The 12,909-nt window shown below is 36.6% G+C and overlaps 1 long non-coding RNA gene across 7 annotated transcripts in view; it reads left to right on the top strand.

The window, feature by feature from the left end:
- Positions 1-12,909, top strand: part of LOC144318516 (uncharacterized) — a 483,084-nt gene that overhangs the window by 107,051 nt on the left and 363,124 nt on the right. For 5 of the 7 annotated variants that reach the window (XR_013384489.1, XR_013384491.1, XR_013384488.1 and 2 more), the window contains exons 2-4: positions 2,696-2,866; positions 6,462-6,626; positions 7,011-7,091. This is a non-coding gene — a long non-coding RNA (uncharacterized LOC144318516). Of the gene's footprint in view, positions 1-2,695; positions 2,867-5,961; positions 6,095-6,461; positions 6,627-7,010; positions 7,092-8,013; positions 8,516-12,909 lie in introns of those variants that run through there. The other 2 variants (XR_013384486.1, XR_013384487.1) reach the window with 2 other exon arrangements.

The following is a 12,909-nucleotide window of genomic DNA, read 5'->3' as shown; positions in this document are numbered from 1 at the left end:
TTTTAATTAATTTTTATTGAGGTATAGTTGACACATAATGTTATATTAGTTTCAAGTGTATAATATATTCATCAAGTCTGTATGTTATGCTGCACTACACCATAAGTGTAGCTAGCATCTGTCACTATAGAGTGCTATTATGGTACTATTGACCTTATTCCCTGTACTGTACTTATAATCCCCATGACTTGTCTATTCCATAACTGGAAACCTATACCTCCTACCCATCTTCACTCATTTTGCCCATAGTTCCACCCTTTCCCCTATGGCAGCTCTCAATTTATTGTCTATATTTATAGGTCTGTTTTGGCTTTTTGTTTGTGCATTTGTTTTATTTTTTAGATTCCACATATAAGTGAAATCATGTGGTATTTGCCTTTCTCTGATTTTTTTTTTTACTTAGTGAAATTTTGAATTTTAGGGTGAGAGTTTTGGCAATCTCTCTTGTAATTAAAGATGTTAAATGTAAATTAATCTTAGAGCTCCTTTAGTGGCCAAGTTTATGCCATGACATGGAACCAACTGGTTTACACAAAGAGAAAGAGAAATGGAAAGATGAATAAAAAAGTACATTAACTGGAGATAGTCTTCCATTTCCTGGTGGTTCTGGTAGTGCCTTAGCCCTGCTACATTATTGACCCTTCCATTTGAGATTTTTCTTGAATTCTATGGGATATTTCATTATTCTCCCAATAAATCCTATTTCTGTGAGCCTTTCAAGTTGTTTTGTTTTTGTCACTTGCAATTAAAATATGTGTCATGAATACCTTCTGCCTTTGCAGTTCCATGAGAGGAAAATGTAGTTTTGAACAGAAAGCAGTCTTAGGGCCATGAATGGTTAACAGTCGCATTGATATACACACATATATACCTGTGTTCACACACATATATGCCCACACAGATCGGAAAATATGTGGTCTAGACTCTATCTAATGTAAAAAATAAAGGCGACAAATATATTGTTAAGAAGAGGCAAATTAGAATTTATTATGTCATTATTTCGTTCAAAACTTTTATTTGTATCCATTGTCATTAGGATATAAACTCTTGAGTCTGGTGTTCTGGATCTGTTACAAGCTGCCCCTAGGATACCTGTGGCAGGGACACTTCATTATTTCTGTAAAGTCCCTCTTTGCTGATTCTCACCTAAGTTCTTTTGCCATGTATCCTGCCTATAGGACCCTGCCCTCTTTCTCTACGCCCAATGAGACTTTTGCTTATTCTTCACAGCTACATTTAATTCCCATTTCTCAAGTTCTTGAGCCTGCAGAGGGCTCTTCATTCTCTGAAATCTTATAGCTGTTATTATTTTAATCATTTTCTTAACATTTACTATTTGTGCCATATATAGTTAATTATTTTAGAGATATGAGCTTTAATTCTTTCTGGAAGTATAAGCTCTTTGAAGGTAAAGACTGTTTTTTTTTTTTTTTCTTTTCTTTCTTTTTTACTGCACCCTCCTCTTGCCCTGCATCCACTGAAAGTGAGCATTTGGTAGAGTGCTATATTTGAATTAACACATACAAGAGTAAAATGTGGCCTATTCTCTAAAGGAACCAACTATAAATTTACTTAAAAGAGCATTAAAAATTAAATTATAAAGCTCATATTAGCAGACGGTAAAAAGGTTTAACCAGCAGCTACTGCAGATACAGGGACATATGAGAATTCTGATATAAAACTGAAAGCAAGAGAGCATGTGAGTAAATTTGGAGGCATGATGATTAAAGAGGAGAAAATAGTCAAACCTTACTTAATATATTTATTTTTCTTAAGTCAAGGGAAATTATCTAACCTTTTAGACTGTAAACTCCATGAGGCCAATTGTCATATCTACTCTGTCAATCACAGTAAAGCCAGTCCCCTGGCTCTCTGTCTAGTGGAATTCAGTCACTAGTAGGAACCACCATTGCATAACCAGAATACATTTTGTAGTGAGTATTTCTGCAGAGATTGTATATACTTTCTAGCATTTCCAGAATTTGTACCCAGTTTCTGTAGTGGCAACTAGGGACTGATCAATATTGGTAAAATATTAGAAATACTTTTGATGAAATGCATATAGTCAGGGGAGTAAAACCTCTGTGTCATGGAGACCAAATTCACAGTAGATGCAATTAGGAAGACTGAGGGGGTTCTAATAAAAAGAAGTGAACAAACCAACAAAGAAGAGCATTAGACTGAACCAGTGCAGATAAGCAATGGACATAGAAGCTGATGTGAAGAGTATCATAGAAAGGATTCAGACTAGAACCAGAGGGACGTTCCCTAGCTTCTCCTAGTTAAGGGCTTCATTAGTATCTTAGTGAGGAATGTATGGTGATTTTATCTGTCATGTTTCTCTAGGTTGCACTTCAGAAACAGTGACCTCCAACTCTAAGTGGCTTGAGACCACAAAGCTTGATTGCATTTCTGGTTGGCTTCAAATCCATTGAGGTCTTATTGCACCTGCTCTTTATTCTGGGACACAGACCAATAGAATACTTACTCTCTGGGATCCTACAGAATAAGGATTGCCAAACATAGCAAATGAAAATATAAAACACCCAGTTGAGTTTGAATTTCAGATAAGCAATAAATGATTTTATGTGTGTAAATGTGTTCCATATAGTATTTGTGGTATACATGTACAAAAAAGTTATTTGATGTTTATGTAATTCAAATTTAACTGCATGTACTTTTTTTTTTTTTCTAGCAACACTTTGCCAGGCCCATAAATGGAGAAAAAGAGAAATCATGTGACATCATGAAGGCTTTCAAATCTTCTACTCAGACGTGGCACTTGATACTTCTGCTTCTCATTGGCCAAAGAAGACATGACTAAGTCTGACATCAATGGGATAAGAGACGTAATCCTCCCTTGGAGGTATTCCTAGCAAGGGAGGAGTAGCATTACGATAATGATACTATATTATCATCTACTACAGTACTAAGTAAAGAATGGAAAATTTATTTCATAGTATATATGGGTTGTGCTTTTCAGGGATCTTTTTTTTCATCCTTGAAAAGGATCTAAAACAGCTCCTTTAGTTAGTGTGAAGAAGTAACTGAAGCAGGAAGGCCTACCTGATATTTGCTATGTCTCATTTTCTGAGCTTCGAGAGGAAAGCAGTTCTTTGCAGCTCTGCTCCTAGTTAAGGTGACTACTTGAGTTTAACAATGAAGGCTCATTTCTGTTTGGTTGACTGTCTTAGGTCCCATTATTTTAAGGAAAGGTTCCTGGTCTTAGTGAGTGAGCAGTGAACTGAGAATGGAAATCTGAGAGGATGAAGAAAGTGGTTTTACCAGCAGAGGCTAACATGTCTGAAGTGTTTGTTTGCTTGTGGCCCATGGCCTCTCCCATACCTCTCTCTTGGGGATGGCCTTCTTCCTTTATACACGCAGTGCAAACTCTTCTTTGTAACCATTTTTTTCTATTAAAGGTACTCCTTCATATGCCTCTACATTTCAAAGGATTTTCCTGATGGATGGGGATATGGGCTGGTGATACGCAGGATTTTCCTGGTCCCTAATGCCCTTCTAGTTTGGTCCAAGGTCTTTTTTATATTCAAAATTTTTACCAAAAATTAATTTCTAACTTTTGTTACTTTTGCCTGTCCCAGAATTCATGTTTAACTTAGTATAACATGTGGAAATTTCTCCCGGTTGATTTTCAAGGTCAATCATAATAGAACTAGATCTCTGAAATAAATAGCCTGGAATGTAATGAATACATATCATCTGCATTGACTTCTGTTTTGTTGAGTTTTTCTTTTCAGTTAAAGGCTGTTTCTAAATATTATTTCCTACTACATTATAATGTGCTTTATATTCAGAGTTTGCCTAAACAGGACATTTGGCTAATGAAGTGAGATAATGGGGAATTAAATGGTTTTCAGTGTGAAGGGAACAACATTATTTACAGGGTATATTGCCGATTAAGGAAAAGAAAGACTTTTTTTTCTTTAAAAAAAAAAAGACAAGATGATAATAAAGTTATTCCCAACTTGTGATACGGTGTGATCACATGGGATTTCCTAATTTAATATCAACCATAGATTATAATCTTTTCATATTGAATATGCTGGTATAAAATGAGACTTAAACACTGCCTGTCACAGTTCCTGACAAGAATCATGTACTTTTAGATGAAAAGTATGGTTCATCTGAAACATATGAGGCTATATGAAATCCCATAAATATTTTTTTTTCGGGTGGAATTACTTCACCCCAGTGCCAGCAGCACTAAGAAAGAGAATTGAACTATATGACTTTTTTTATCTTAAGCACTGGGTGTCGACAAAATAGATTAAAATAGTACGGCAGAATTTGTTGATACTAGACAATTTTTTTATATAAATATAAAGCTTACCTGGCCCTATTAATAACTTATTTTACTTTTAAATATATAACTTATTGATAATATTCAGCTTTCTTTAAAATATAAATTGATAATTTTCAGTTTTATACCTCTGTACATTTTTTTAAAAACAACAAAAATAAATTACTCTGTAGTTGAGAGTGGAGTTTCCAGAGGTAAGAGGACCATTTTAAGATCATCTAGCTCCAGTGCAGCAGAATCTGGTCCAGGTCCTACTACGCTCTACCACTTTGCTTCTGACAGATGTTGCCGGTCAGTGGAAGAACAAGGACTGGGAATTGTAGTCCTTCTTAACACAGCAGTTCAAATAATCAACTAGCAAACTGGTCTGGGTTGGCAGACAAGATGGAATAATCCTGTTGTTGCTAAAGGGTCCAGCCCCTTTATCTTACAAGAGGATCCTGGGTCCTAGATCGGCTGTGAGAGTTGCCAAGGGAGGCCAGAACTGGGACTGGGTCTACTTTGACTTACAGATCCGGTGCTCATCCACTTTACCAGACTGTTCAGGCAATTTAATTTAATGCAGATACTTTGAAATGGCATTTTATTTTTGTATGGCATTAGTTTTTTCAAAGATTTTATTTATTTATTCATGAGAGACACAGAGAGAGAAGCAGAGGCAGAGGGAGAAGTAGACTCCCCATAAGGAGCCCAATGTGGGACTTGATCCCAGATCCCGGGATCACGCCCCAAGCTGAAGGCAGACGCTCAGCCGCTGAGCTGCCCAGGCATCCCTATATGGCATTATTGATATAAAATATTACATAATAATTATCTCAATAATGTCAGAAGAGAAACAAAAGAAAAAATAGTCCTCTTATTTTCATGCACAATTGGTAAAAAAAAATGTAGTTGCAAAAAAGAATAAAAATAGTATAGAGAAATAATATTTTGTGAATAATTCAAATTACTTTCAGCATTGTTCTAAGAACTTTATGTTGTCATTTGTTTAAAATGATTGGAGGAAGGGAGAGAGAGAATGAAACCCATAGCCCTTGAAATGCCAGATTCTGTCTCTAGAGGACTCAGACTTAAACTGATTCTAAGACTGGTTTAATCAGTAATCTGCCATCTGATGATAAATTGATCTGCTGTAGAAAATAGGAGGGGACTAAGAATGAGGAGACTGAGGGAGCCCAGCATTCCTGGTAAACACCACAAAATGGAAATCTGCATTTTTACCCCATGCTCCATATCTCTGGGCATAATGTTGCATTCTGGGGAAATGGTAATTAGTGCCTGTTTTCAATTTTGAGTCAAATGGAGAGTAGACAGAGAACTGTTTATTTTAGCAATACTTGTTTATTATTTTAGAAATACCTGTTCCATAGTTGCAACATCAGGTAGGGACAGTTCAGGGCATAATGATTAGCAAGAAATGAGTTTTCAGTGTCACTAGATTTCAGTTGTTATGACTTTCTCACTATTCTCACTTCTCCCCAACCTCCTTCCCCAGTTGGGTGACACACTCTTCATTTCTCTGAGATATTCTCTGCCATAAGCTTCTAAGAACTGTGCATTAATACTTGTTATTAGGTAAAGATCTAATAATATCATTAATACTGAAATATAAGTGATTAACAAAATGTTATCTTCCACAGGGATATTTGCATTTTATCAGGCAAACAAAGCCTTAAGCCAAAGAAATCAGTTTTTCTCACAGATATTTTAGTGCAGTCTTCCCTCTGAACTTCTGTCACATGTGGGATCCAATGCTGGACAAGATCATGGAGGGTAAGCCTCAAGGTTGTTATTATATAATTCAAACAGCTTTGATGGTCTTGGGGAAGAAATGGCCACAATAAGAGATTAAGTTAAAATGTAGAAATGAACTTCGTCTCCTGAAAAATAATTTTACCTGTGATTGATCTTGATATGAAGAATTCTATGATTTTGTGGCTGTCCCTTCATTGACCCCATTCTGAGGGACAGTGTAATGTCTCTTTTTTGAGATCTCTTCCTTCTGATAACAATGCTCAACCCCTCATAAACACCTTTTAACCATCAACTTCAGGCTGATATCCTTAGCATTGACTCACAAGAAGGATCATGCATACATGCTGTTTAATAATTATTCCTTTTTCTTCTTTTCCCCAACCAGGACTACTATTTTTCATGTTCCCAAATGCACTTTTGTAAACTACAAAATATTAAACAAAAGTGAATACTCATTATCTCTGTGATCATATGACCATCTCAAATTTCTCTGGAGCCAGGAGAAACTGACAGTGGATAATCAGATCATTGGTGAAGTGGATTATAAAAAGTGAGTCAAATTGTTAGTGTTTGCAAGGACACAGTCTTACACATATTTTGGTGATAGCTATCATAAAATGTTTAAATGTCAACTAGGGAATTAAAGTGGTCCTGAGAATAAGACAGAAAAAGATAGCGAAAAGATCATGATGATTTAAGTTTTGATTATAGTATGACTAAGAATTCAAATGGGATAAAGTCCAGTAGGATTTTGAACTATAGGCAGACTGACAAAAAAGGACAAGGACTCATGTACTCTTCACTTGACAGAAAGATTGATAAAGTTAAAAAGAAAATAGTGGGATAAAATAAGAGCTATAGAAGAAATATTAGGATGGAATTTTCTAGTTTTCCTCAATGTGAAAGGGAGAGCAACTGTGTCTTGTGTTTGCAGTGGATGTTACTTACTGAGGTGTTCCTGAAGTACTCTGTGGCCATTCTATGCACTGAGCAACATGGACTGAGGGACCTCTGGGTGAGTGTGAATGGGAGGAGAACCAAGGAATATGGAAAACTATAGGCTGACCTCTGCTCTTACTGAGCTTTTTAATTACCTTTCCCACAAAATTTATGTCCAGTAGTAGCAATGTAAATAAAAGGGCTTTTCACCAAGAGGGAAGTAGGTCAGGGCTTAGGAAATGAGACAGATTTATTATGTTCTGTGTGTATTCTTATTCCCCCTTTAAAAACGATTTTTGAAAGAAAGATACAGAGGAAAATATTTAGAAACACTAATTTAAAATTAGCATAATAAAGAAATGAATCAATAAGGCTGCAGAAGAGACTTCTGCAAATAAGATGCTACAAAGTACTTTCCCTCAGGACAGCAGGGACAGTGTGAGACCACAAAAATTTTTTTTTCTAAGCCTATGCCTTTATAAAACCAAATTATACAGGTGTTGGAAACTTATGCCTTGAGATATTTTGCCAAGGAAGTGGTGTTTCACTCTCTACTAAAGAAAACCACATTCTTCCTCACATTCAAAAAAAAAGGAAAAGAAAAAAAAAAAAAGAAAAAATCACACCTCTATTCAGAGCCCAAGTTGTCATCAGAAAGGAAAAGGTTGGAGTTCATTTATCATGTGCATTTCTATGGCTACAGAGATAATTGGGTTGATTCCAACTAGCCTTCACTTCTCTCGCATTTTAATTGAAAAGCCTTCAGAGTGTTAGAAGCACCGAACTGGCCTTAGACTTGAGGGGACTTCGCTTGGGCAGCAGGGGACCAAAATGACAACCAGAGGACAGGCTAAGCAGTGTGTGGAACCAGGGGCCTGTTGTGTTACTGCTTGAACAGGCAGGGGGTCTGGGGCCAGTCTGTGCATTCTATACTTGTGTTTGGCTTGAAAATACAGTTTTCATTTCTGGCTACATTTGATTTAACATTTTTATCACAGCATTTCTGTTAAGGCGAGTGTATGACATCAGGTCCGTCATCAGCCTGAAGAATTTAAACTGAGTTTGGTTGATTAAAATAAAGGACTCCAGAGCAAATGGCTTGAAGGTAGCAGAGACTATAACCAGCCTGTAACTTTTGGGAAGTGTTAAAATGGATGTATATTTAATATTGTTTTCACTTTTCATCATCAAACCCATCCCTATTAAAACTTTGCTGGTTCAGTTGGTCAAGTTTTATGATTGAGTGGACTCTGTGCACGCTCAAGGTATGTGTAGGAGATTAATTTATAAGCTCTTCTAACTCTGAATCTCTAAGGTTTATTCTGTCTATGTGTTGTTTGCATAATGCACTTTTGTACAGCTAAAGCACTACCTAAAAGGGATTATTTTCATATTCAGCACATTAAAAATCTAGCTCAATTCACAGATCCCATTCTGTGTTTATGCCTGAGATAACAGGTGAAAAGTATCTCATTACAAGTGTCCATGAAGCAAACATAAGAATGAGAATGTTTGGGGAGAGAATGTACCCCTACTGAAATTAATTCCCCAGTGGTTTTATTAAAGTCTGCAAATTGCATTATTTTCCCATCATATTTGAAATATTGCCCTCCCTTAATGCCTGCTCTAACCCATGCCATGCCATCTTCCCTGGAGTGTCTAGACATGGTGTCTTAGATTTATGTGTATGATCTCAGTGTGTTACAACATCACTCCTGACTAATGCATTATTACAATACTTACAGATATTCCCAAGTGCCACTGTATTGATTAGAAAATCACCAATCTGCATATGCACACCATCTGTGCTGTGGAGAAGCAAAAAATGCAGGATGACATTTGCCTTATTCGAAGGAAGATTCAGAAACCACTAATAGAACGAAGAGGGAATTCTCTTTTGCAAGGAAGGAATTTGGCTTTTTAAAATAAAAAGAAAAGTACATAAGAATTTTTATAGAGCTATACAGTGTAAACCTAGGTGTTTAAAACTACTCATTTCTCTCCCCTTTCACCGGTAGATGGAAAGGCCAGGTCTCAGCATGCAAACAGCATGCTTAACCATTTAGATCCTGAAAATGATACCATATCAGGACCACTGGTGCCATGAAATTGATGAATCTCAGCTCAACTGCAGCAGCCCTTTGGTAGAAAAGCTGCCTGTAGTGAGCAGTCGGTTGTGTCTCAGTGGAAAGGCCAAAAGCATGCCTGCAAAAGATGAATGAGGCACTCACCTACTGGGCTGAAATGCTTTTAAAGGACAGGAATCTGTTTATCTTTGATTGATTGTTCAGTCTGATACTTTCCTTTATAAAGTTTATTGACTACAAGAACATAAATCAAAGAAAAACAAATCACAGGTTCAATTTTGGGGGCATTGACATCCTGCCATCTCTGCAGCAACTGCTCATACAAGTCAAGGGGCAGGAAGAAGGATGCAAGTAACTAGGAGGAAAAATCACATGATGGAAATGGCCACTAGGAAAGCTCTACTCTTATGATTCTCCTAACAGCTCTTTAGGTTGTGAATGTCTTGATACATACTACAATGCCAGGAGTTCAGGCAGCTGCTGGAATGTGAATGGTCAGAAAAAAGAATGAAAGAAAGAAAGAAAAAGAGAAAAAGGATTTTTAAAAATAACTAATTGCAAGGAAGTGACACTGTTAGATCTGCCATTTTTTAATGTCATCTGTTATTGATCAGTCTGTCTCTAGTCTTATCCATTAAGTGTATTTATTTCACTCCCTCCTTTTCTTAAGAAAAAAATTGAAAATATTAAAACAAGAACTCTAATGACATTTTAGTGAATTGAGGGGATAGAGCAGGAGGCTCTAATCACATGTCCACCCAGTCTTGCCCCATCCCAATGCAGGGAATTATTGTTTTGCCATCCTTGTCTTTAAGGAGCTCTTGTCTGCAAGGATTGTGAGCTAAACTCTAAAAGTGGTTATAAACTAGATGGAATTGTGTCAATGACCCTCATGAAGGATCACATTGTGTCTCTCCTTTTAAACTAAATTTGCAAGGACTAAAATGTCTACAGTCCTCTGTTAGTGTGGACATGTGCCTCTCTCTAAGGTTTGGTTAGACCAATGACCAGTTTCCCATTGTGGAGAATTTAACAGCATCATTCTCAAAATTTGTCATTTTGAATTCTCTCTCACTTTAAAACAAATTGTATTCTTCATTCCCTATGCATTTTTCAAGATGATTGTCTTCTAGTTTTTGCTTTTAGACAGCTAAAAATTATTTATGGGATACTTTGGGGTTCAAGGAGGAATTGTCTTTGGGTTTCAGAAGCCAGTCTCTGAAGAAATTTTCTATATTTCATTAAAAATCAATGAGGGGTGGAGGGAAAGGAGGACGCATACACCAGTCCTCTCCAAGTGGGTGTCTGTCAGAATTTCCACCTATTGCCCCAGGCAGCAGTAGTAATGGTCGTAAAACTGAACCGGAAAAGTAATACTCTCTAAACTGACAGGGGCTGGAGAAGATCGAGGGAAGGAGTTTGCTGCTGGATAGAGTGTAAAACATGTCCTTACTGCTTCTCTGCAGGAACCCGGAGCACCTCACAAAGCCTTCCCAAGAGCAAATATCACTTTGCAGTGGTCACCACTGGCAGAGCCACTAATGAGGCCTAATTGGAGCGACAGGGCCTGCCTGTGCACATTAGCATCTCTAAGTTATCCCAATTAAGGAACAAGATACAGCAGGGTGGGCATTGTTTGGATACTGGTGCCCTGCTTGGGTGTGCTGCAAGGAACAAGGCCAAAGGCTGAGTGCCTCCAACCACCCAATGTGTGACCTAATTGCTAATTGATGCACAACCTTGGGTGGCCTGCTGCTTCTTAATGATGTTTGAGACAGTTTGGGGTCCTAAAACAACAAGCTTGTTTTGGAACAAAGCCAATAATTTATCTTCATTTATTGGTGTTTTACCCTTTTAGGAAAAAAAAAAAAAAAAAACAGGCACACACACTGCAGGATGGGAATAAGAAACACTAGATACTAAACTGTAAGGAAAAGAGGCCCGTTGTGGTTAATAAGTAGAAAGGCTAAGAGGTAGAAAGTGAGGCAATGTTAGAGTAGTTGTTTCTGGAGCATCAAGGGGTAATGGGAAAAGAGAAAATTGTGTGGCATGTTACAGTTTAAAGATGAGACCACAACAAGAAACTTTTTAAATTTACAGAATTTATCTCAGAACCCACTGCCTATGAGAATGGCTTCATTATCACCTTCTCCACAGTTCTCTTCTAGTCTTCATAATTTCACGGAACTGTGGAATGAGTAGACAATTTAAAGATGAGTTACAAAGATTGAGAAAGTTGGGGTATTTTTGACAAGATGGAAATGGAGATGGGCTGAATTTTTTTATTCATTACTTTATTCATTCATTCAACGTCATTTAATCGCCTTCTGTGCTCCAAATACTCAGCTAGGTACTGGCGCTTATAGGGTCTACAGAACAGTATAATCCCCGACTTTACAGGATTTATATGTTAGCAGAAAAAAGTCATTAAATAAGAAGGAAAATAATAGTTGAATTTTATTAAGTTTCTTAGTACATGCTAGGCAGGATGAGGGTGTTAATTTAATCTAGAGGTTAAGGATTTTCCTGAAGAAGTAGAGTTGACCTTGACACTGAGGAGGCCATTCCTCTGGTTTTTGGGATAAAACTAATTTATAGTTCCCTTAAAATTGTATACATTAATATTTGGACTGCTTTTAAAATCAAGAAGTAACAAATTTTACTTAAATATAGCATAGTTTTTAAAATATCCACTTGATTTCTACACAATGACTGATGTAAGTGGGGAAAGGTGTAGTTTGTGAAAAAAAGATAAAGTAGAAAGACAGAAAAGAGAGGAAGAGAGATAAAAAAAGGGAAAGAGGACAAACAGTGAGGGAAGAAATATACCCACAGTAATGGGAGTACTTATCAACAGACATTAAAAGAAGAAAGTACTTGGCAGATACAAATAGGAAAGAAGAAAAAATAGAAGTAAAAGAGATGTGGACATGGAAAAAGGGAGTGGAGGTGAAAAAAGTATTATGGATTGTGGAACAACTTCTAGTCTGACATGGACTGGTCAAATCTTCCTTGTTTTTGCATTGTAGTTTCTGGAAGTAGTTATAGCTCCTATTAACTCTAAATGCTAAAGAGCCGGTCTGTCCCTAAATATACTCTTACCATATGAGCCAGCAACCATGCTTTTTCATATTTATCTAAAGAATTTAAAACTTATGTCCACCAAAAAAACCTTATGCATGGATGTTTATAGTAGCTTTATTCATAATTACTAAAACTTGGAAACAAGCCAGGTATCCTTTAGTAGGTGAATGAATAAAGAAACATCCAGAAGATGGGATATTATTCAGCACTAAGTAGAAATGATCTTAAGCCATGAAAAGACATGGAGGAACCTTGAAATTCATGTTACTAATAAGTGAAAGAAGTCATTTTGAAAAGGCTACATACTATATGATTCCAACTAATTCTAGAGAAGCCCAAACTATGGTGACAATACGAAAGTGATTGCCAGAGATGAGAGGTAAGGGAGGTATGAGTAGATGGAACACAGGTTTTTAGGCAGTAAAAATACTGTGTATGATATCATAATGATGGATATATATCCTTATACATTTTTCCAAACCCATAGAATGTACAACCCCAAGAGTGAGTCCTAATGTAAATTATGAACTTTGGATAATAGTGAGATCTCAATGTAGGTTTATCAATTGTAACAAATGTACCACTTTGATGGAGATGTTGATAATGAGGGAGGCTATATATGTATGGGGAGGAGAAATATGGGAAATTACTTTCTGCAGTTTTTCTATGGACCTGAAACAGCTCTAAAAAATAAAATCCATTTTTAAAAAAACTAGAAACACA

Source organism: Canis aureus, chromosome 8 (genome assembly GCF_053574225.1).
Source record: "Canis aureus isolate CA01 chromosome 8, VMU_Caureus_v.1.0, whole genome shotgun sequence".
Lineage (NCBI taxonomy): Eukaryota > Metazoa > Chordata > Mammalia > Carnivora > Canidae > Canis > Canis aureus.
Note: the sequence above shows the minus strand (reverse complement) of the source record. Positions and strands in the feature narration are given on the sequence as shown.